Source organism: Acomys minous (genome assembly GCF_964271855.1).
Source record: "Acomys minous genome assembly, chromosome: 17".
NCBI classification, from domain to species: Eukaryota; Metazoa; Chordata; class Mammalia; order Rodentia; family Muridae; genus Acomys; species Acomys minous.
The window spans coordinates 15,577,089-15,600,270 of NC_140500.1; the positions used below are offsets into that span (position 1 = coordinate 15,577,089).

Consider the following 23,182-nt stretch of genomic DNA (forward strand, 5'->3'; position numbering starts at 1 on the left):
AGGAGAAAAGCCGAACAAACACTCCTGGCAGAACCTTGATGTGGTTATGTCTTTGTTCTGGGGAGAACTAGTGGTTTGTTGAGTAGGTTAAAAAAAAACAAAAACAAAGAACAACAACAACAACAAAAAAAAAGTACTTGAAAATCATTGTTATTACAAACAAGCAAAGCTTTCTTCTCAATTAACTTGCTCTTATTAAAACCTATTTTCTAACCGTCAATTGGTGCAAAACCATCCACATAAAAGGGTATATTAGAAAACCTGGGGGAAATGAGCTTCTAGCATTTGAAGTCTAACAAACTTCCCTAGAAAGTTCTACTGTTCCTTGACAGATCCACATGGGACTCGCGCACCTATCACTGTCCCACAGATACATACAGTAAATCACTGGTGTAATCTAAGATTCCCTAGCTGCCATGGCAGGTAAAATTGGCTTATAAAATAACAATTACACACACACACACACACACACACACACACACACACACACACACACACTGTGTTCAAAGCAGTCAAAAGGTTCTTTCACCATATTATCAAACATAGAATTCTTATTTAAATATATTATTACATCTTACTTTTTTCATACTAAGTCTTTGAATCTGGTGTCTAGTTTCCAATACAACCCATCACCAACAGGACATGAATTTCCACTAGAAGGTTTTAATCTGTATTTAGTTGTGCCAGGGTGACGGCATATTCCTGCAATCCCTGTACTTAAGAGGCTAATGCAGGAGGACTGTCTAGAGTTCAAGGTCAGCCTGGACTACAAGAGAGATCTTGTCTCCAAAAAAAAAAAAATAAAACTTCCAGCTGGGAGGCTAAGTTTATACATCCAAGCAGTTTCAATATTCTTGAACCAACTTCTAATGGCAGAGTCAAGTGTTTCCAAGTTGCATTTATTAAAATGAAATAAAGACTCAGTTTGATAGCTGTGTAAACCACGTCAGTGACTCTGGCAACCATACTACACACTGAGGGCTATATTCAGGGGCAGCGTCCTGCCAGAGGTGCATGGGGAGGGGGAGACCAAGCTGCGGTGCTGTGGCCATCCTTTCAGGAGCATTACAGACACTGTATGTGCCTCCTCTTCCTTTCTCCAGAGCTCATTACAGCCCACCAAAGCCCTTCACAGAGAAGGATGAGGCAGTGGGACCGCCTCTGCCCTCTACAGCGAGGGGTCACAAGCCCCTCCCACCAGGAACCCACCGCTAAGCCACCCAGGAAGTCTCGCAGGAGCTGAATCGCAGTTCTGTCAGGAAGCCACTTTGCAGAACTTCAGCTTTCTCCCCAACACAAACTGCCACCATGTCCTGCGGTCCTTCCTCGTGTGGATCATTCTTAAACTTGGCCACAATGTTCCTATTATATCCCTAGAACTACCTCAGCCCAGCAAGTGGTAATGCTCCCGACATCCTGCTCAGTGCGGTCTGTGCTCTGCTATCTAAAATGTGAACTATAAGACAGGTTTAAAAAGAAGGAGTGATGACCTGCTCACTGCTCAGAGGAAAGTTGTGAGTCTACTTCGGAGAAAAGAGAAGGAGAATGCGAGCTCCAGGCGGAGTTTGAAACGCAGGGCTCTAACTTCCTTAAGCGCATGCCTGGGGTGGCCAGGCCATCTTCCCTGCCTGCCCAACTTCTGTGGCTGTGACTGAAGACCTACCTGGGGACCCTCCTTAAAGGGAAAATGACTAAGCATCTTGGATGAGCCATCCTCTCAATTGTTGGCTGCTTGTTGTTACTTCAAGACAGGGTTTCTCTGTGTAGCCTTGGCTGTCTTGGACTCACTTTGTAGACCAGGCTGGCCTCGAACTCCCAGCGATCCGCCTGCCTCTGCCTCCGCCAGTGCTGAGATTAAAGGCGTGCGCCACCATGCCTGGCTGTTGGCTAGTTTTATTTGTTTGGTTGGTTTTACCTATTGTGTGTAAATGTGGAGGTTCAGAAGAAAACCTTGAGCACTCACTTCTTTCCTACTACCCTGTGGGTCCCAAGGATTGAAGTCACAGTCTCAGGTTTGGCAGAAAACACCTTTTACCCATGGAGCCATCATTGTACCAAACCTTAAGTTAGTGTACCTTGCAGTTTCTTTTCCATTTTTCTTTTTCCCCCTCTTCCTCCCTCCCTCCCCCTCCCCTCCTGGGTCTTGCTGTGTAGCTGTGTAGCCTAGGCTAGCCTCAAATTTCTGTTCTTCCTGCCTCAGCTTCCCCAGACCAGGGCCTGAGATTACAGGGGCACACCGCCACACCCAGCCTTGCAACTGACCCTGCCAATCCTAGCCTTCTGAATCTGCTTTCCTTCCTCACCTCCCAATACTAAAAACAACACAAGCACAACCTGAACACACACACTTGTCACTTCCTTCACATCGATTCCTCCCGAGGAAACGACAAGAACCATGTTTCAGCTTCTTGGCTCATTGTGAAACTCAAACAACTGTGCTGACAGCTGATGAGGTTTTTTAGTAAATTGAGTTAAAACAGTGAAAAAGTCGATGCCAGCCATGACGCGTTAATCTTATGCAATAGTTTCCATTCCTTTCAGACTTGGGTTCAAAGACAAAAGCTGCTCCCTTTATCCCCTTTTGTCAAAGGCTTAAGAAAAATTAACATGCACCATTTGGCTGCATTACACCATTTTACATCCATTAGTTAGCAAGACAGAGACTAGGTACTGTTTTTCTCTCTTCAGATGAGGGTGGGGGGGGCAAATCAATCAAATTTCTGAGACTGGCCTTGAGTGTCAAATCTAGATTACAGGCCAACTCTGAAAATGGAATTCCCTCAGTATGCCCCTGAGTGTTCTATGACCTAAACAGAACCCCCCCACTGATCTGAACCACTGTTCAACAAACAGTTCAATAAAGACTTTTAGAACCGATTCCAGTTGATCGCTGGGGTTTTAACCCTATGGACACCAGGAAAGTTGGGAAGGTCTCTCCTCATCTCTTGACATCCCCAAGTGTCCCTATCCTACCCATGTACAGCCCTGGATCCAACTTTCCAACCTATGCTTGCCAGGCCTCAAGTAGACTCTGCCCTTGAGTACAGAGTATCTCAGAACTCCTTGGGTCAGTGGTTTGCTGGATTTGATTTTCCTGTGTCCACATCCAGAGCTGTGGGCCAACCTTACCTACATGCTGGCATTCAGAACCCCAGACCTCACAGACAGCCCAGGCTTCTCCCACTCACTCACAGGGGAAAATTATCAAGAAATGAAAACTCCGCATCAGCAGGGACATTGCCTGTTCTGTTCACCACCAAAACCCTAAGGCCTGAAAACAGGACTCATCATTATTTAAGAAGGGAATGAGCCTCATTAGATGATGTCACTCAAAATGTCTCCTCACGCTAACACAAGCTCGTGTTTTGTCCGGTTTCCACCTAGGGCCACTAGTGACTTATTAACAAAACTTTTAGTCCAACTGCCAACCTCAAATCTTAACTACAAGCCACCCCTGGTGCCTATCCACCCTTACTTCTCCCCTCCAGGAGGAGCATTCTGGGTCCTTCAGTTCTGAAGCCTGATGGGAGTCGGTTTCAAGTGCCTAGAGCATCCTACTACCGAAGCACATCTGTTGCTTCCCAAAGTAGGTACTTAATCATGTGTTTAAAAGACCTCCACTACCCAGGGGTCCTGCTCAAACTATGGCACCAGCCAAGGACAATACATGCAGTAAACTTCGAACCCCTACACAGATCTAGCCAATGGACAGGACATTCTCCACAGTTGAGTGGAGAGTGAGGTCTGACTTTTACACGTACTCTGGTGCCCCATATTTGACCACGTCCCCTGGATGGGAAGGCCTGGTGGCACTCGGAGGAAGGATAACAGGCTACCAAGAAGAGACCTGATACCCTATGAGCACATACAGGGGGAGGAGGTCCCCCTCAATCATAGTCATAGGGGAGGGGAGTAAGGGGAAAATGGGAGGGAGGGAGGAATGGGCAGATACAAGGGATGGGATAACAATTTAGATGTAATATGAATAAATTAATAAAATATATTTTAAAAAATATAAATAAATAAAAGATCTCCACTAATCCCAGCACTACTCAACCAGGAATAACAGTTTGAAAAATAGTTATATATGCCAATGAAGTTGTGAGCTTCAGATCAGCTCTCTCTTACATGTACACACACACACACACACACACACACACACACACACACACACCATCTCTAGGATCATCTTGGAAGAAGAAGGTAGACAAACTGTAAGAGCCATTGGTCGAGAAAGACCAGAACAAAACTGTCCTGAGGACAAGAAAAGATAGCTGCACTCGTGAGCTATCGGCAGCTGTGGTTGCCTGCACAGGCCCCAGCACAATATGAAGGCAGTCAACATTCCAGCACAGCAGACAGAAGGGTTCATGAGGAGCTGGGGACAGTTGATGGCTTCTGGAGGAAAGTCAGGGTGGCTTTTGTTTGTTGTTTTAATACGTGGCCTCTGGTGGGCCACTGTGCTCTAGTGGATGGTACCAAACCCAGAGCATACGGACAACACAAACAGGACTCAGAGGAAGAAGACACCAGACTGGGGGACTGAGGAGGTGGTGGCATATCTGAGAGGAGTTGGAAGAAGAATGAGGAACATGATAAAACTCAAAGACTAAAAATATTTTTTAAAGTTATAGATGTGTGTGTACGTGTGTGCACATGAGCATGTATGTGTGTGTGTGCACGTGTGATCGCACACAGAAATGGAGGCCAGAGGCTAATACTGGGTACTCCCCTCAATTGTTCCTCTACCTTTTGGGGTCGGGGCTTTGGGGGACTCACCAATTTTGCTACAACTACCTAGCTAGCAAGTCCCAGAGGTCCTGCTCCACTGGGCTTACAGGCATTTGCTGCCAAGCCTGGCTTTTACATTGGCTCCCGAGGATCCTAGGGCTTGCACAGCAAACAATGTTCCAACTGAGCATCTGTCCCCAAGACCCACAGACAGGAATAATAGTCAATTGCCATATTTCTGCATGACACGTAACAGTACCGTGCGGCTGGTCAAATCCGACATTAGTGATAGCAAGCACATCTCATGTTTAAAACTCCAGATCAAGGGTCAAAGCTGATCACCATTCTAGTTTTTTCTGTAGTCTTCCTCTCCAAGGTCGGCTTACAATGTGTAGGCACCGGATGTGACTGTACTGACGACTGTTCCTAAGGACCATGAACCCTGACAGGCTGCACATAATTCATAATTACTGAGCCAGTGAGTGTGAAAATGAGTGGAAGACCTTGATAAATGATTTTTCTTTGATTCACTGACTATGCACCTGGCCCCACTATTCACTGAGACTATGAAAGTGAACAAGAAAAGAATTCTCAATCTTGCCTAAGGAACATATAGTAAAGAATTTTTTTTTTAAGTAAAGAATAAGGAAACTATCATTATCAGCTTTTATGTGACAAGTACAAATAATTTTATTTAAACTTCCCAGCTATCAATTAAGTATGATTTGGTGGCAGGACAAAAGGAGTTTGGTTTTTATTGAGACAGGATTTCATGTAGTCCAGGCTAGCCTCTAACTTGCTGAGAAACCAAAGGCTAGCCTTTGCCAAACTCCTGACTCTCCTGTGTCACCACTCAAGTTGTTAGGTTACAGGCAGATGCCACCATACTCAGTAAGTGTGATATTTCATTGCTGCTCTAAAGATTTGGGATTCAACAATGTTATATAGCATGCATGGTATTAACAAGTAACAAGCTAGCCTTGGAACCTAGAGCAAAGCCCAGGACCTTTGGTTAGATGGAGCGACAGCTGTATAGCAATTGGATGATGACATAGCTTCTCAAGGTGACACCTTTTGAACTTGGGAGGAGACATTTTGGCCTTACCTCTCATACTCCTCAAGAAGCCACTTTAAGTGACTGATGTCATTCCCGATAAAGCCATAGGAGTTCTCCCAATCCCAGCTCCCACAGTCCCAGCTCTCGCAGACATCAGCAAAAGATCCCGTTGGAGGTCCAGGATCTACTTTGAGGACACTGGGGAGAGACTGGACTGTAGCAGAAGCTGCTGCTAAATGCTGGTGGCCTACAGACACCCAAGAAAGATGGCAGATCACTGAACAGAGGACCACGGGACATACAAGAGTGGAAGAAGGGAGATTGCCTAGATGTAGGAGCTGGTGTCACTCAACGGTGCCACCTTGCCACTTTGGGGACAGGTGCTCTAAGTTAGCAAGACACTGTGCTCATTAATTCTTACACAGAAGAAGAACTGCACCTTTCAAGTTTCATTTCAATTCCCTGGAAACACCCAGGCACCATAATACAGTCTTGCTCTGGGATTTCCTACAGGATTTGACACGGCCATTTCTGAGATGTCTCAGTGGCTCAAGGTACAACATAATTGCACGGGGGTGGGTGACTAGGAGGTAACAAACCAGTGCTCATGTGAGAGTATTATCTATCTGCTGCAGAGCTTAAGTCACTTGTAAGCCCTCAGAAAAATCATCTGTTTTTATGCACGGGGGGTGGGGATGAAATGGCAATCAAAGGACCCAATTCCCATAGAGACACAGCAGCTGCTGCCAGGTCTGAGTGTCCTGGTGTGATGAGCTAGCCGTCTATCTGAATTAGACTGACCCAAGAAGGGATAATTCCAGGTAATTTCTAGAACACCAATACCACTCCTGTTCTATACAAAGGGAAAATATTCATGTGCCTCTTTTGATTAATATGCCAGCAACTACAGACAAAACAGCAGGTGGTCTGCAGGACAGGGAGGTTTCCTGAAGTCGGCTACAACTATCAGTAGATTAGCCATCTGTCAGGGCCAGCTCACCTGCATTTATAGGTCAACTCTTCAGCATCACTAAGCAGTGTGTGTGTGTGTGTGTGTGTGTGTGTGTGTGTGTGTGTGTGTGCGTGTGCGTGTGCGTGTATGTGTGTGTTAGGGAAGAGGCCTGTACTGCACCAAAACTGAACATAATTCCATTACCTACATTGAGGCCGCTAGGTCTCTGCTAAAGAGATCTACTTCCCAGTTGGCTCCACCACCATCTAGCGTGGCCCAGCAGAAGACCTCAGGAGGGAAGCCTGATGCAGTGCTCCAGAAGCACCCTCCTCCCTTGCTGTGCTCTCTTCTAGTCAGTTGCCTACGCCTTTTCCTGCAACCTGTGAAGAAGGTAAAGAGGATAATGAACCGAAGACGATGGCACAGTGAGCAGCAGGCTAGGAGGAAGTGAAGAGGTAGGTGTACAGCGCCCCTTCCGTGGGCCAGGCATTTAAGATACCCTGTCTGTTTTACAAAGGGGGCGAGTGAGTCACGATGAAATTAAAGACCTTGCTTTCCTAGCTGGAGAGGCGGTGCAGCGGTTAAGAGCATGCCCTCCACTTCCAGAGGAACCCACACGGCTGCTTACAACCATCTATAGTCCCAATCCAGGGAACCCAAGGCCTCCACGGGCACCAGGCTCACAAGCAGTACACAGACAATATGCACAGACAACATACACATAAATTTTTAAAAATAGTTTGTCTTCCACTGTTGTACAAGTAGTGATAGTATTTTAAGCAAAGTAGGCCAGATTCTAAAACTATGTTCATTCTACACTTTGTCCTCACACTAAGAAGGCTATTTGGGCATTTGAAAATGGTCCCATTTGCATGGTGATTAACATGATTACAGAACTGAAACTGGGGAGATTAGACAAAAGGGAAGATATTCTGACATCTAAGGTCATATTTGAACCAAGTGACAGGGCGTTTAAACAGCACAACACGCCCTGGCATAGGTCCTAAGCAGAAAAGCAAGAAGGGATGCTTGCCCAGCACGGCCATGGGAAAGTACCACGGAGGCTCAAGGACCGACTACGGCTAGCAGCATCTGCCGGGAAGAGAAGCTGGGGTGGAGAAGGATGGCTGCACAAGCCTTCCGTGTGCTCAAATGGTTTGCACTTGAAGAAAAACCCTTTCCCCCTGGTACTGAAGAAAACAGCCTGTGACTTTCCCTCTACCTTCCTTTTGTTCCTCTTCTGCCAGTGTCTTCTTCCTTTCTCTCTTCCTTCTTTTAGGTTTTTGTTTGTGTTGTTTTTGTTTTTGTTTTGAGACAGGGTCTTGTTCCATGGCCCAGGCTTGGCCTGAACTCACACCTCTGTAGCCCAGGCTGGCCTCAAACTCACGATGTTCTCACCTTGGCGATCTCCTGAAGCTGAGGTGATGAACATGCACTACCTTGCCCAGCATCCATTTTTATTTGACTCAATCTCTCTCTCTCTCTCTCTCTCTCTCTCTCTCTCTCTCTCTCTCTCTCTCTCTCCTCTCTCCCTCCCTCTCTCTCTCTCTCCCTCTCTCCCTCCCTCTCTCTCTCTCTCTCTCTCTCTCTCTCTCTCTCTCTCTATCTCTCTCTCTCTCCCTCTTGCTTCTTTTCCCATGGTAAATTTAGGCAGAAAAGGGATGAACCAGCATCCTCATTTTCCAGATTTAAGAACCAAAAAAAAAAAAAAAACAAAACAAAAAAACAAACCCCAGAGCAACAGAAGTATCTTGAAACACACTTCTTCTTTCAGACCTCAGCTAGTTATCAGTTCTTGTTTCCAGTATTTCCCACACATTGTACCAAGAAGAAACAGTAGGCAAGCGTGAAACCAGAAATTCTGCTTTGCAATGCCCCACTTATCTCCAGTCTCCCTCAGCCCATGACTGTGGGCTTTGGGCCTTCTACAAGGAGGCATTAAAGACCGGCACTGAACCACTCCTACTGTTATCTAGGTCAGCTTTAAGGTAGACAAGTTTAAGGTGGAATGGTTTTATTTTATGAAGAGCCACCTGAAGCTAAAAAGGTAACCAACCATCCTGGTTTGCCTGGGACTAGGAGCGCTACCAGGATGTGGGGTTCGTGGTGCTAAAACCATGAGAGTCTTGGGGTATGGGAGACAAGTTGGTTACTTAATGCCTCCAGTGGGGCCACGTTCCCAACTGAGGGAATGGTCCCAGACAGACAAAATATTTTCAGCTGGAAGTTTTAGCTTGTGTGATACCAGTTAAGTGGTAGTTGACATTTTCAGTATTTTAAAGATTGATAACTACATTGGGTTTGGGGCCCTTGGGAAGGGAGGTGTTCTCAAAGAAGTGTTACGGTAAATCCATCAGCAAAACTGTGTGAGAAGGCACTGGGACTTTAAGTGTGACCAAAGCTGCCTGTTCTATCCCATGCTTTTCTGAAATTTGCTTTTCATTAAAGGCGGAGGGGTTTATTTTCTCTTAAGAATAACTGTGAGGAATCCAAAATCCCCAAAGCCTAATAGCTTAACTCACTCTCGCTTTCGTGTAGAATGTCACAGAGCCGCAAACAACCTTTGCTTTTCACTGTGAGCACTCTCCTTTCAGTTCTCTCTCCCTCTGTCCCTGAGGGTCTCACAGAGCCGAGCTGGCCTTGGACTTGCTATGTAGCCAAGGGTGACCTTGAACTTCTGATGCTCCTGCCTACACAACTGGAATGCTGGGATTACAGGCATGTGTCATCATATCTGGTTTTATGTGGTGCTGGGGACTACACTCAAGGCTTTGTCCATGCTAGGCGAGCACTCTACCAGTGGAGCTATATCCCGAGCTCCTAGTTGTATTTTTAGCAGGTCTGAGTTTTGTTTTGGTTTGGTTAAATTCTGCAAGGTGTTGTTAACACATTAAATATGCATATTTTTTTATTTTAGACACCATTGCTTTCTAAAGATCAAAACTACCTCTTTAGATTTCTTTTCTTTCTTTCTTTCTTTCTTTCTTTCTTTCTTTCTTTCTTTCTTTCTTTCTTTCTTTTTAATTTTAATGGGGAGATACCCTCACAAAAAAACCCCACACTTAAAATTACTTGTCCCTGGCAGCACTTCCTTTTTACAGAGAACAGCACTACAGAGGGCAGCCTCTCCACTTTAAAGTCCACCATTAAAGGGGACTTTAATGGGTCTAGGAGTCAGATCTAGAGGAGGACAGAAAAAGCATGAAGTTAAGAAGGGCCTCCAGCCAAGCGGCGCTCACTCACAGGACGGCGCAAAGCTGCCTCGTGCATGCTTTTGGGAAAGGCACCGGTCCTCGGTCAGTATGCCAGGAGCTGTGTGACTAGAGTGAGGAAATTTCCTGGGGAAGAGCAAATGGCAGCCCACCAAGGTGTCAGCAGACCACAGAAAGGCTTTCTTTCCTTTGCACTTCTCTTGTCAGGCGTCCACGTCCATAGCCTTCCAAGCAAAGGGGAAAACAACCCACATTCTGTGGCGAAGAGCTGCCAACCCCATTGTCTCCACCTACGGGAGGAAGTCTAAAGGACCCAGATGAGAAGGTCATAGGTTAAGAGAGAGGAGACAACTGTCAGATGTCCAATCAGCACAAGGCCCACCTCATCAGAGTCCAGTCCCTGAGCCACCCATCTCAGCTCTCCCCTGGACCAGTGTAGCTCTCCCCACCGGCCTCGGTGACTTGCACCTTTGTGCATACAATTGGCTCCTTTGAGCGTGGCAATACCAGACCAGGCCCTTACTGGCCTTCCTCTGTTTAGACAGGACTTATCAGACAGGTTATACTGCTTTCTGCCACGTTGCTCTGCAGTTATCTCTAAAATACCATGGTAAAAGGAAACAACAAACAGACAGGGATTTCTTACCACCTCCAAAGGCCTACAGAGGTCTACATAGGCCAGAGGCTTTGCTGGGCATCCATGGTTAAGCCCCTATATGGTAGGGTATTTTTTTAAGGACTCTAAGGAAAGAATTGTCAAAAGGAAAGTCAAAGACAAGTGGCCCCTTTCTGGAGGGAGTAAAATACATCTCTTGAAGCTGGTAGCAAGGTCAATAATATTTTTTGCTTGTACATAACAACGATGGTCATGGATTCCTTTTCTATTCTGTACATCTAAAAACCAGAAAAGATAAAAGCCCAACATCTTCACAAATCAACACAAATCTAGGGGTGGAAACCAAGATAGCTCGCGCCAACCTATACATATTCAGCAAAGCATGAAGAAGGTTACTCTGTCATTGCACAAGACACAAGTTTTTACATCAGTCTAAAAAAACAACTTTGTGAAGAAAAATGCACAAAAATTGGTGTGGTGGCAGTACTCAGGAGGCAGTGGCAGGAGGATCTCTATGAATCCAAAGCCAGTCTGGCCTCCATAGTGAGTTCCAGGACAGCCAGACTGTCTCAGCAGCAGCAGCAACAACAACAACAACAACAAAGTAATGCATGAATAAAAGTAAATCAAGAACCAAGGACCAAGGTGTATATTCTTTTCCAAAGGTCAACATAGTTCCTGGGGGAGTGAAGGGTTACTGGAAAGGTAGCTTCATTGGGAAAGCACTTAATGTGCAAGCAAGAAGCCCTAAGTTCAATCCTTAGAATCCATAGTAAAACAAAACAAATCCATAATGGATCGTGGTGGCATGAACTTGTAATAAGACAGGGACAAGCAATGCCTGAGGCTCCCTGGCCAGGCAGCCTACCTTCCTTAGAGAGTTCCAGAGCCCTTGTCTCAAAAACAGTAGGCAGATAGACAGACAGATAGACTAGATAGATAGGTAAGTAGGTAGATAGGTAGACAGGCATACATACAGACAGACAGATCAGCATAAAAAGCTCTTGAGGACAAAACCTGAAGTTGTCCTCTAGCTTCCACACGTATGTGCATGCTCATTTGCATGTATATATGCACCAGTACACACACACACACACACACACACACACACACACACACACACAAACACACCCCTAACCAAGATCAAGATTGTATTGACCCAAGAGTTTAAGGGCAACTACCATCCACATAGCATGAGTCATTCTTAGTAATAGTGGCTTCCAGGTTAGAGAGAGAATCCTCTCTCTCTACCAAAAAGCCCCCTCTGTCACATTTCCTTCCTCATTCATAGTAACATCGGTGACCTAGGGAGCTTCTCAGGTGCTAATGTGGTCCACTGATCTATCAGGCATAAACATACACCTGGCACCACATGGCAACACAGTTTCTATCAAGGCAGCTGCCTAACAGCTCCAGGGACCTTGCTTGGAGAGTGTCTTTAGGGAAAGGTGCAAAGCTGAAAACAAGCCTTTGATCTCAGGGCCCACACCCACAGGAGCACACTCAGGAGTGCACCAGATAAAATTCTGAAAACACGGACAAAGTTCACTTGACAGCTGCCCATTCCTGGCTGGGAACCGGCACACCTGGCCATTTTCCCACTCCTTCCTTCGGCAAATTTTACCTGCCTGAACAGGAAAGAGTGACAAGCGGGACACAAACGCCTGCCATGCCACTTGCACGAAACCCATGTCCGAAACACAGAGCCTTAAACTATTCACTCGGTGCAGTGCATAACAGCGCCATCAAAAACAAGAGGGAACGGATGCCCAAGTATTTGACAAGCTCTAAAGCCAGCATACAACATTAGACATTCTGGTGTTAAATAACACCAAACTGGAATGCTGAGGGCTGGGGCGATGGTTTGGTAGGTGACGTGCTTACCGCACAGCACAAGAACATTGAGTTTGGATCCCCAGCAACTGCACAAGAAACTATGTGCCAAAAGTGGGCATCTATAATAGCCAGTGCCAGGGAGGTGGAGACAGACTCATTAATTCCTACAGCCCACTGGCCAACCAGCCAGGCTACCCAATTGAGCTCCAGGCACCAGAGAGAAAGACCCTGTCTCAAAGTTTAAGGTATGGAACAATTGGGGAAGACATAAGACATTAACTTCTACCTCTCATACACGTGCACAGATATGTGCACCACACATGCACACACACAGACACACACGGACAGACACACAGAGACACAAACACAAAATCAAAAACAAACAAACAAAAAATCCTAAATTGTCAATAACCATCAGTGCAACCACTGTGAGGTCATAAGGAGAAATCAAGGATAAGTTAGTATGTTTTTTTAAAAAGGCTATCATAAAAACAATTTAGTGACCTAAACATTCCATACACCATAAAACTCAAGCAATTTCTCTTGGAATCCATGAACCTCAACTTGAAGGGGAACATCCGGGAAGTTTCCAGGCTGCCTTTGCCTCTTTCTAATGTATCTCTTGCCATTTAATGTGCCCTAAGGATGCTTTTGAAGCAAGTCATCTTTCTCTAGACTATTCCTTGATTGCACTTTGAGCCCACAAGCACTTCTTGAGTACAGACTACGTATGTGTTACATGTAAGAGGCCGTATGAGTGTGTGATTGGGCACAGAAGTAGATAAGAAAACAGCCTTGCCTTCCCTTGAGGCCATGAGAAGGAGTCAGCTGGGCAGGTCAGAGGACCCCGCCCCCCACCCCCCACAAGGGATGAACGTTCACAGTAGAGCACATACCACTCCAGTGGGACAAAAAAGAATCATAGTTCAGGTTGGGAAGACAGTGCCTTCAAGAAAGATTTTTACATGCTCTTAACTTTGTTGCAAAAGTAGGTAATGGGGAAACTCCTTTTATTACACAACAGGTCAGAACTTAATAAAGCAAGTGTCATTCCAAAGAAAACTCAGGATTGCCAAGTATGGCCCACTGGCATCTTGTTTTAACTGTGCACTGTCCGAAACGAAACACATTCCAGCTTGGACTTGGAATTCTAACTGACTGATCCATACACACACACACACACACACACACTCATGGATGTACTGGAACCTAGACTAGATGTTAGAGCAGGGGCACTTTCCGTCTGGGAGTGGGTCCTTCAAGAGACGTGCCAGTGACTCCCAGCGACTGTCACTAAGAATGGGCAGCGGCAGGTGACAAAACAGTTCACTAGAGAAAAAGCATGTAGTGCTGTTCATACAGTTTGTCCCCCTCAAGGTTTAAGCGCTGGAAGCTTGGTCTCTAGTGTACTGAGGCTGAGGAAGTAAAACCTTAACAAGGCAGGGCCTGTGGAAGGCAGTCAGGTCGGGTGCTGGAGGCTCTATGCTCATGACTGACTGGATCAGTGCTGTCACACCTGAGGAGGCTGACAGAAAGTGAGACCGCTCCACACCTTGGTTCCTTCTGCATGTAGCCCTTACCACTTCTCTGCCGTGTGGAAAGGCAGCTGCTAGTGGGAGACGAACCGGTGCTCACTAGACACAAGGCTGTCTAGACTTGCCAGAGGCCAGAATGGTGACCAGATAAAACCTCCTTTCTTTATAAAATACCCACCCTGAGGAACTGTGCTGTAACAACACAAAATGGACTAACAAACAAACGTAGCTGTGAAACGCCAATGAGAGATTTGAGAACCCCAGGGCAAGAGGATGAGATGGACCGGTACAAATGCGGATACTGGAGTGGCCTCCACCACCGTCGTCTGCTATGAGACGTCAAGGAAGATCTCGTACTAACACAAGTCACCTAGTCACGAGGCCAGTGAGCTGACTCAGTGGACACAGCTCTTGTCGCGCAAGCCTGACAGCATGATCCCCAGACTCCACATAAAGGTGGAAAAAAAAAGAAAACAAACCCCACAGAGTGGTCCGCTGGCCTCCACATATATACCATGGCACGAGTGCACCCACGCATAACACACATGCACACACGCGTGGAAGCTTCAGGACACTTCCTATGACTTTGCAAGTTAACTCTTTGTGCGGGCTTCTGTGAGGCATATTATCCCTCACCCACCCACCCCAACTCAATCCTCCAACAATGCACAGAACAGTAAAAAAAAAAAAAAAAAAAAGACTTCCTGATAATGGTTCATAGTAGATCTTCAATCAATGTTTACTTCATGCTCAGCCACAGGGCAAGCAACAAGAAACCAAGCGGAAACAGACCCTGGGATCCCCACGTGGTTTACAGATTCAAGCCTGGATATAAACTCCCCCGGGGCTGATCTGATGGGCGCAGGCCCACTCTACATGACTAACTCAAATAGTAAAGATTCACAGCTCTGCCCCACAACTTCCTCCCAAACCCTCCTTACACGCTCCTTTGCTGGGAGCTGCCAGTCCAAGAAGGCTCCATGCAGAACCCTCAACCCTTGCTGTAAGCCCCACCCACATGCACTGTAAAAGGCAGCCCCTATTAAGACCCTATCAGGGCAAACCTGAGCTTCAGGAGTAACCGGAGACCTGGGGAACTGACCTGCTTAACAGCTGAGGTGCCTACAGGCTAGCTGGGAGTTTAAAACTCACTGCCGCGTTGAAGTCAATTTCCCTGCACAGAGAATCAGCACATGGACTCCCTTAGGTTGAGAACTGGGGGTGGAAGCCTTGCCCACCTCTGAGGAATATGAATCCACATTCTCAGGGCTCTGTGCTCTTCCTGGACATCCTCAAGGAATACCACTTGTTTCAAAGATGCTTACGAGACAGGCAAGGTGGGATGGGCCTCTTATCCCAGTACCTGAGAAGGAGAGGCAAGAGGATCAGGAATGTAGGGTCATCCTCAAGTACACGGAGTGGTCCAGGCAGCAGGCAACATGTAAAATGAAAGCATCTTATGTGGCTGGTTAATGCCACCTTATCCTAGTGTGTGTTGTTCTGCAACTTGGGAAGAAAAGAAGCTGGTCTTCCAAGAGCGATGGCCAAGGATAGGTAAGGGTGGGACACAGGACTACAAGGGACCCAGAGGGATAAATCCCAATTGGCCTGTAGGGATGCCGATATGCAATTATGTGTCCACGGAATTCCAACAATGGGCCTAGGACCCACTCTTGGATAAGAGACACAAAGAGGTAAACTGTCCTCACAGAGCTCATGTGTCCAAAGGTCACAGTTTAGGACACCAAGTGCACACATCGCTTTTTAAAAGTTGGCTTTTATTAGCTGCATTTTGATACCGTTTCCCAAGGGCAAGAAAGAATGGGAGGCAGCTGGAGCTATGGAGAGAAAGAGGACAGAGCAAGGCGGGGAGCAAGGAGGGAGGGGGTGAGCACTCTGAGTGCTCACTTAGTCTTTGGCAGGTGTTAAGTGCTCACAGATTATTAACAAACAAGGAGCCTGTAAGGGGCTGGTGCTACTGAAGAGCTGGCGCACGGCTGTACCTAAAGGGCTCTCATGCAATAGTCACAACCCTGAAACACTAGCATTCGCATTTTGCAAAGATGGTGTGAACTGCAAACTGACGATCATCCAATAACAGATTCCAGTCAGGCAGTCTACTTTCTTGGTTCATTTCTGTCACTTCTACCACACGCACAGGTCTAAAGTCTCTGGAACTTGTTGGGGCTTCTCACATGCCCACCCCCAGAGCTGCCAAACCAAAACTACAGGGTGAGGACTGAACATGTATCTGTAACACGCCACTGGCGTGACTCTGATGGACGTCAGAGTCAGAGTCTCACAGGATTAATTACATTAAGTGTTGCTCCTATGTAGGGTGTAAAACGTTGCTTCCTCACAGGAATGGGCCTTGCCGAGCAGTGGACAAAGGTCAGAACACAACCATCCAGTTTTCTTCCTTTAGGGTGTGGCCAAGGATTAGGTCCAGGAAGTGAAGGTCTCAGTTCTCATTGTTGGCAGAGAAAGCAGCTGAGTTTAAGTTGATTTTATTCTGCAGTGCAGATAAGGCAGGTGAGGAATAGGTAAAGTCCTGGCTAGAACAACAACAGATGAACTCCTTCCTAGCATGCAAACATCAGGGGTAGGACGTAGTGGGCTGTATTGGTCCAAAATGTCCACCTATCAGTTAGAACCCAAGAGGGAAAACACCGCTTCTAACCAAGCCTCCGACAATGCCCGGAGGGGGAATGTGCCTGTTTGTTTACTAGAGACAGAATTCAATTATCCACACGTGCAGGATGGGGCCTCCCCGTCTCTCCTTCAGGGCTGCTAAGCGAAGGCTACAGTGTTCTTCACCAGCACCTCTCCTAAGGAGAAGCAAGGGAGACCAGAAGGTGAGGAAACAAACTCGTCCACATCTCTCCTTGTTAGCAGTTCTGGCAAACACTCGGCTGGACAAAGAAAAGTTTCTGGCTAAAATGAAACACTAGGAAGAAGTTGTAGGCTTTAGCTTTCCATGCAGTCCCTGTCTATAATGACCAGTCTCACTAAGCCTGCCTTGCCCTGTCTTCGCGCAAATGGTAGCAAGCAGAAGGTTCAAAGTCCACAACTTCCTGACGTGGCCCTTCAATTACAGCCCTCAAGGGCAAATCTGACCACTTACAAAAAGGCTCTGAAGAGTGACCCATCTTAACACACCAATCCACGTTTCTGCACCCCAAATGAATAACTGCATCTTCACTCTCAAAAGAAGGTGACAAGAAACCTGCTGTCCCCTGTGACATACGCCAGCCATAGGCTAGGGCTGCGAGGCCCTCAGCAGATTTTTCAATTCTAAACAATTTTTGCAAGGCATTTTTTAAATGGTGGCTTTACGGATACGAAAACTGAAGCTTAGAGAATTTTAAGTTCCATATTTCTTAAGCGCCAGTAAGATCAGAACACAGAACCGCCATTTTTACCCGTCTGAGCCCAAATCCCCTGACTCCATGTCCTACGTGCACAGTGGTTCTTACCTCCGCCCAGAACTATCTCTAATCCCAAGGCTGATTTTGGGGACCACTGTGCGGGTGGCTCTTTGGGGCTTTTGAGGTTATGCCTGAACATGCTAATAAGATATTCAGGTGTCAACTCTTCTCCCTTCAGTAATCACAAACACAAATCATCTCCAGTTTCTGCCTCTCTGCCAAATCTGTACACACGGATACTGTCCCATTTATGCTTTTCTTTTCTTTTCCTTTTGTTTGTTTGTTTGTTTTTCGAAAACAGGGTTTCTCTATGTAGCCTTGGCTGTCCTGGACTAGCTTTGTAGACCAGGCTAGCCTTGAACTCACAGCGACCCACGTGCCTCTGTCTACCGAGTGCTGAGATTAAAGGCATGTGCCACCACTACCACCTGGCCCTTATGCTTTTCATTAGTGATTAGCAGGCCAGCATTTTCGGCATGGTGGAAACCAAAGCCCTGGCGTGAGAAACGCCCTCACTTCCTGGATGGCTTAAGGCCAACAAGTGTATGGTGCCCATGTAACAGGAGTCCAGGACCTTTCCACTTCAGGAGGAACGTAGCCAATAACCCAGCATGAGAGGAGAGGGGAGAAAGGCAGAGCGGGAGCCATCTACAGCACCTTCCTTTCCCTGTTGCTCCTCCCGGCCCGTGCCTCAGCCCAACAGCCTTGCTGCATGTATAGCCTGCCCAAGCCCTTCTCTCTCAGCCTGGATACTCCCTGCAACAACACTATGGTACCCTGAAAAAACGCTATAACATATATGTCTGTCACTGTTAGGAGCACAAAGGCCTCTCACTGTTGTCCACAGACAAATGCATCTTTATCTAGAGCCTTGTCAAACTGCAGGCCAACTTACTTCATTACTGTTGGTTTGTGAGGGAAAAAACAAGTCAGTGTGGCTTTGGTTCCGTGCCAGAAAAGACTGTAAGAATCTGTACTGATTTGAGGCAAGAATGTCTCTTCATATCTCTATGCACAGCACTTCTGGTCTCTCTCACAGTCTGAAGCTAAAAGACCAGTATCTTCCATGGGGCTAGAGTCCGCTGCTACGTCTTATATGCACCTCATCGCTCAAAGGTTCTATAAATCAAAGCAGAGAGCATCATCCTTTGCAGAAAGAGAGCTTTGTGGTCCTAGCCACCTGCAGACCCTAGTAACAGCCCTTAATATAGTGTCAACCTCTTTGGCGTAATCATTCAACTTGTTTGATTTAATCTAGTGGGCCCCTGGTTGCATGCCAGGGAAATCATAGTGATGGTCCTCACAGACCCACCCCCTCCTCCCCAAACAGTAAACACCAACACTCCATACAACCTCGGTAGCCTCGGGTAATTCCTACTGGAGTGACTTCCGGAATCACAGGTCAGAGGTGTGGCAGAGGCTCTCACAATGACTGAGAGTCGTTAAAACCTAAAACCAATTCCTGCTCATTTCGGTATGCAGGTCTGAGCACCACACTGCTTTCATGGCTATGACCCATGCAGCTATCCCTGAACTTGCCTGAACTTGTTTTAATGCTCTGTTGTGGCTGTCCAGAAATTCTTGGTAATTTATATACGAAGAGGCCTGCATTTGCATTTTGCTTGGGTCCCAGAGGGTATGTAGCTGGCCAGTCACTTTAAATTATCTAGCAAGTTAGGGAAGCTGTGCCAGAAGCAGCTGGGTGTGGCCATGTCTGCTTCGAAGCTGGGAGTTGAGGTGAGTGAAATGGCTGGCATGGAGGGGGAACACCCCTGGGTGCCTGGGATGTGGTAGCTCTGCCAGGATGAATGGGGAACCACAAGAGCCTCCTGAGGGCACAGAATAGCATGCACTCTGAGGTACCATTTCTCAGAAAACTCCCCAACTCTTTCTAAAATCCTTAATTATGGGCCTTGCTCAGTTTCAGTCAGATTCTCCCTCTCTGGCTTTCCCTCTTCACAGGCGCCTGTCTGTAGGATGGTATTCTGTTTGCTTCATCTGTTCAGCTTGAGCTAAAGAGCTGTTAGAACTCTACCTCCACGCTGTTCCCCAGAGGCCCAAGGGCTTAAGTCTACTGGCTGGAGCCTCCAAGGAGTTCAAGGTCTGCTACAGCCCTTGAGGATGCTCAGAACCAGACACTGGGACAATCTGAGGCCACTCGCAGTCTAGAATGTGCATACAGACATCCTCTAGTACATCCTCTAAGAAGCAATCTCAGAAAAGCTCTCCAAGTATTTGTCAAGCTTGAGCATGCGGTGTGTGTGTGTGTGTGTGTGTGTGTGTGTGTGTGTGTGTGTGTGTGTGTGTGTGTGTGTGCATGTACACAGACTTACCCACCCATGCCTGAACAACTAGAGGCCAGAGGTTGAAACAAAGTGTCTTTCTCAGTCACCTTCAGTCTTATTTTTTAAGACAGGGTCCCTCACCTAACCTGGGGTTCATAGAGCAGCTACACTAGCTGGCGGGTGAGCCCCAAATCCTCCTGTCTCTATTTCCATTTCTGGGTGTGCTACATGGTGTGTGCTACGACTGCCCAGCTTTTTATATGAGCTCCATGAATATAAACTCAGATCCCCACGCCCGCACAGCAAAGAGCTTGCTGTTGAGCCATTTCCCCACCTGACATTGGTTCTTTCAGTGCTTCCGTGACTGTTTTATCAAAACTTCTATTAATGCTCTCAGACACGACAGACAGAAGTGGATGGATGCTCCTTACTCACACACACAGGGGGGAAGGGGGTAAGCAAGCCTACAACATGCACTGTATGATATCGGAGCAAAGCAACTGTCCAAAAAAAAAAAAAAAAAGCAATGCTCTCTGTATTTAGTAGCCATAAACACACCTCAGTGGCCTGCTTCCTGCTTGTTACTTCAGTCTATCTTAATCCCTGCTCGTGGCCTCTCCTCCAGAACCCTGAAATCAGCAGGAAGCAGGTATGTTTTATGGGCTGTGTCACTTAGCACCCGCCTGCACATCTTAATCAATGATGAAATAAGCGAGCTGAAGCAATCACCATCAAAGCTGGCGTGGCTCCTGGTCTGGCCACTCTTGGGAAAGCAAAGCCAGTTGCTTGGTTCCCGGTAAAAAGAAGAAAATGTAGGCCAGCAGACTCCTGAAACACAAGAGCCACGCCAACATACGGTGGGCAGAAAGAGTATCAACAGGAAAATAAAGGGTTCTCTGGGCATCTGTGTCAACAGGTGGCCCCAAGCACCCTTAACCTGTCTTTTGAAACACTTGCTCAAATGAGAGTTCCTGCTTCTCAAACTGGCCCTGGCCTGGACCCTTGCAATCACAATCACCTACTTATTTTAATATACAAGGCATCTCTGCCCACTCAGAAGACTAGAATAAATGGCTGGGCATTAAGGGAATATAAACAGCTTTAAGGCTACTAAGGTGTTCACGGTACCCATGACTGGAAAATGGCATTGAATCATGCAGACCCATGAGACAATAAGCAGAACCCAGCTCCAGTGGCTGTTTCACCCATAGTACGTACAAACAAACAAACAAATAGACAGACAAACAAGTGTTCCAGAGTTGTGGGAAGCAGAAGTGATACCTTGTAGGGGCATGTACATCCCAGACAGAGCAATGGGATAGCTGAGGTACTCAGAAACTGAGCTGAACAGCACCCCACAACATCCACAGAGTGTTCCAGTTCCATTCTGCCCACGTCCACCAAGTTCCTAAAATAAGCCAGTTCCTCCTAAATACTAACATAAACACCCCTGTAGAAGTGGACGTGGTATAAGGGACCCGATCTGTCAGGTCATCTTACGGGGGTCCAATTTTTAAAAAGCCTTCCAACTTCATCACACGCTAGCTCTGATCTCCACATATTTGGTTTTGGTCCTGAGTCTTTAACACGGGGTAATAATCAAGATGTAGCTTTCTTCAGCTTTTCGGTAACAGACCCAGACAGCCTAGCAAACAACTTCCCTCTCACCAAGCCTGCAGGCTCATCACTCCAAGACCAATGCTGCACTTCTTTCCAGAGCTCTCCTACTCATGAAGGCAAGGAACACACACACACACACACACACAGTATAATACGTAAAAACTCTAATAATGCATCTGTACATCCCATGTCAATTGTATATATTAAAAATATAAATAACAAAAATTTATTTTAAAGAAATCCTCCAATTTGGGTTAGTTTCCCTCTGGTCCATCTCCAAATGCAGATATTTTTAAAGAACCTAGCACCTTCACTATCAAATATCAGTATCACACTGTGAAATTCTGATAAAAGCTATAGAAAGAAATCGGCTGTCAGAAACCTTCAATTCCTGACCATCAAAATCCAACTTCATCCCAAAATAAAAAACATCACAGCCAGGTGGTGGTGGCACACACCTTTAATCCCAGCACTCGGGAGGCAGAGGCAGGCGGATTGCTGTGAGTTCGAAGCCAGCCTGGTCTACAAAGGGAGTCCAGGACAGCCAAGGCTACACAGAAAAACCCTGTCTCAAAAAACCAAAAGAAAAAAAAAACCAAAAAACAAACAAAAACAACAACAACAACAACAACAAACATCACGACCGGCCTTGTTGGGCTGACTCACTTTGGGCAGTGAGACAAGGAAGGACTCACAGAGGCTGAGCACAGAAACACAGGGCACAGCTTGGGTAGAGCAGAGCTGGGTTCCAAGCCCGGAAGACCATGGCCAGTTATGTGACTTTGGGCAAATTATGTGCTCTCCTGAGCTTCGGTTTTCCTCATCCTTTAAAACTAAAAGTACCTCATCTCCTATCTCACAGGCGACACTGTGCCTTCAACCTCATGACAGTAAACAGCACTCCCCCACACTTATTTGCAATGTGCCTTTTCTCAGTTTCAGTTTAATGTCAAATGGAAAATCCCAGAATTAAGTAATTTGCAGGTTTTAAGTAACTTTTATTATCATACTGCTATTTTATTATTTATCATATTTTACTGTGCATTTGCAACCAAAAACATATACAGATATGTTTGTAAGAAAAATATTCATCTTTATTTCAGTGACCCGCAGATGGGAGAGTTGAAGGGACTTCTATACTATTATATGATATAATGACATCAAAGTAATGTCTGTGTAAGTACATTCCATGCCGTTCGCATAACAACCAAGTCACCCAAAGTCCCTTTCTCAGAACATATTCTGTTGCCAAGCACAGTATCTGAAACTAGGTGGCTTCAGGCCCCCACTAGGGGTCTAGGACACAATCGCCAAGGAAAGAGTGACTACTGCATATCAGTAACGGGCACCATTCACGGTGGCCATTTTGTGCCGCTTATGTCTCTTCATCCTAAAACAAGAGTCAATACGATCGAGTCTGCACTCTGAAAATGACAAGGTTCAGCCCCATAGTTCTGCCGACCACGCAGCCAACAAAGACGGATGACCTACTACAGTCACACCCAGCTGCCATTTCCAGTCTACATGCTTATAAAATCATTCAGAAGAATTTCACGTCACTCCAAAAATTCCTAGTGGCATTGCACAAGCCCAGCGCCCCATCACCTAACTGGGATGTTATATTTAATTATCTGCAAACTGGGTCAGCTGGGTCCAGTCTCCCATCTACAATCTACGCCCCATAGGCCACAGTCAACCTCTTTACACATGGAACTGCCCTTCAATATGTTCACTGCCTTCTAACAAACCCCGTGACAATCGAACCCACAGGCATGTCTTAATTGTCCAGCCTCTCACGTGCCCAATTCAAATGTCCCCTTCCCTCTGCACCAACAGGTCTACTCTGACCAGTCACCTAACTCCCGACCTTATGTGGCAGTATACCTACACATCTACAAGTGCGTTACAGC

At 46.4% G+C, this 23,182-nt stretch overlaps 1 protein-coding gene across 4 annotated transcripts in view; it reads right to left on the bottom strand.

Moving 5' to 3' along the window:
* Positions 1-23,182, bottom strand: part of ETV6 (ETS variant transcription factor 6) — a 242,031-nt gene that overhangs the window by 152,095 nt on the left and 66,754 nt on the right. Inside the window, exon 2 of one of the 4 annotated variants that reach the window (XM_084764889.1) lies at positions 6,949-7,120. The exons of 2 other annotated variants lie outside the window; for them this stretch is intronic. The gene's annotated coding sequence lies outside the window, so the exon portion shown is untranslated. Of the gene's footprint in view, positions 1-6,944; positions 7,121-23,182 lie in introns of all 4 variants that reach the window. One more of the 4 variants, XM_084764888.1, reaches the window with a different exon arrangement.